The following is a 2,340-nucleotide window of genomic DNA, read 5'->3' on the forward strand; positions in this document are numbered from 1 at the left end:
GTCTTGTGGGGGTTTAAGGTCAAATCATGCAGCTCCGAGTCCTGCTGGGACCTGTTCTTTCCCTGTTCCCTTCTCACCTGGCTGTACTTGGGCTTGTCCCAGCAGATCCTACTGTTACCAGCCCTACCTCCCTCAAAAGCAGTATGTGCCACGTCTGGTACTGACGTGTCGTATATGCCGCATCCCGTTGCCGGCTGCGCAGCCACATCAGCTGTGCCCTGGCACTGCTGCAACACTGGGAACTCCTGCCTGTGCTACACCGTGGCACTCTGCCATCACACCCTCCAGGTCCTGTCCCCTGCCATTGTCACACCTGGGTTTTGTAATTGAGCGTTCGTTTTTGTGCCAAAATATGAGTGCTGAGAAGCATTCCCGAGAGCCTCTTAGTAACAGCACTCAGGCACTCCTCCAGGGTTAACCATGGGTGTAAATAGTGACGCAGGGGATTAGCTCCAAAGCACTCGCTTGCCAGCCAAGTTTCAGTGTCCAGTCCTTAACGCTGTTTCACTGACTCAGCCTAGAAAAGAAACAGTTGACAGAAGCAATAGAAGGCTCTCAAATCTTGACTGGCAGGGGAGGAGATGAATAATGGCTGGATTTATTTTTTTGTTATAAAGTCAGGCGGGCATGCAGCAAAACTACCAGATGTCAGGTTCAATCCCCACAAACGGAGGCGTTTTCTTTGCACCAGGTGCAGATAAACTGTGGGATTCATTATTTCAGGATTTATGGGCTTTACATGGGCTCAAAAGCCAACCAGACAAGACCACGAAAGAGAAATCCATTGAGATCTCCCGAGTACAAAGGCACATTGTTGGCTCTATACATGCCTGAGCCATGAGTCACCAGAGGCGGGGAAATGTCACTACCCGCTTGCCTAGTCTTTACCCTCAACCCTGGCACCCACTGTGGGCCCTGGCGAGGGCCACAATCAGGACCATACCTGTGCTTCCGCCATGTACAGCAGGTCATGTATAAACCTTAAATCACCCTTGTGTTATTTAAGCTGAATCGCAAAGAGCTGCCTCCTTCCATTTAGCTCTGGTTTGCCAGCTCGCAGCAGAGCAGCTCCTCGGAGCACACAGTACAGCTGGGCATCGCACGGCTCCCGGCACGTGGGCAGCTTTGGCAACAAAATACTATTTTCAGTAGTAGCGCTTCCAGGTATCATTTGAAGAAGGTGCAATTGCTCTGTCCTGGCTCAGGAGTGCAAAGGTAAGAGCCTTATCAGCAGGATATGGTGCTCCTTCCTGTAAACACACCTGTGTTTCCAGCAGCCCCGCTGGAGCGGGGTGAAGTCACTCATGTCGAAGCGGCTTGGCACGCCGGGGTGCGGCTCCGCAGCTCCTGGCCAGGCTGGGACTGCGGCAAGTTCTGGCCAAAGGTTATTTACGTCACGGCGTGCCATGTCCCCTTCGCCTCCCGGACTGAGGATTTTGGCACACAGCATTATTGGAGGTGTGGACAGCCCTGAGCTGTCACGCGATCGTTTCCTGATCGCACAGACTTCCCAAAGAAACCTGCTGGTGGCTGATAACGGCCACTTTTCCCTGCGATTTTGTGCCCAACAAGCAGTCGCTGCTGAAGAGCAAAGCCGGCGGGAAAAATGCTTTCCCGCTCTGCTGCCGTGTGCTGTGGAAACCCCGGCTTGTCTCCTCCAGAGCTCTCCCTACAACGCTCCTCTGGCGGGCCCGATGCGACACTCCTCCGGTGCCAGCGGCTTGTTCCTTGCCCACCATGGCTGCTCACGCCCAGACACCTGCTCCTCCTCAGACGGCGGCTGAGCTAGCGCTGGGCGACCCCGAAAGGCGCTTTTCGCTCCCTTCCTCCTCTGCTGGCGCCACGCGGGCCAGTCCAGGATGGGGGGAAAGAGCCAGACGAGGGTTTTTTTGGGTAGGGTGGGTCACCGCGTCTCCTGGCAGGCTGGAGACCCCGCAGGGCCTGCCCCCAGCCGCCTTCTGGCGCCGGGGGGGGGGGGGCTCCCGTGTGCGAGGGGAGGGTGGTGCGGGCAGCAGGGACCCCGGCGGGTCACCAGCCCCGGGGACAAGAGGTAGCCACGTCCCTGAACGCCACGTCAGGTAACGCGGCCCATGCCGAAGCCCAGGTGCTCCCAGGCGGCCCCCGAGGGGCTCTCCCCGCCGGACGGCGTCTGCCACGGCCCCGCAGGGGCGGATCTCTTCGGCACCGGCCCCGAAGCCGGACGGGCAGCGGGGGTGCCGCTCGGCCCCGGCCAGCGCCTCAGGCTGCCGCCTGCGAGCGACGGGCCGCCCCCGGCCGCCGGCCCTGTCATGGCGCCCGCCCCGCCCCGCCGGGGGAGGTGGGGGGCGGCCCGGGGGCGGT

This window comes from Aquila chrysaetos, chromosome 24, assembly GCF_900496995.4.
Source record: "Aquila chrysaetos chrysaetos chromosome 24, bAquChr1.4, whole genome shotgun sequence".
In the NCBI taxonomy this organism is placed as follows: Eukaryota; Metazoa; Chordata; class Aves; order Accipitriformes; family Accipitridae; genus Aquila; species Aquila chrysaetos.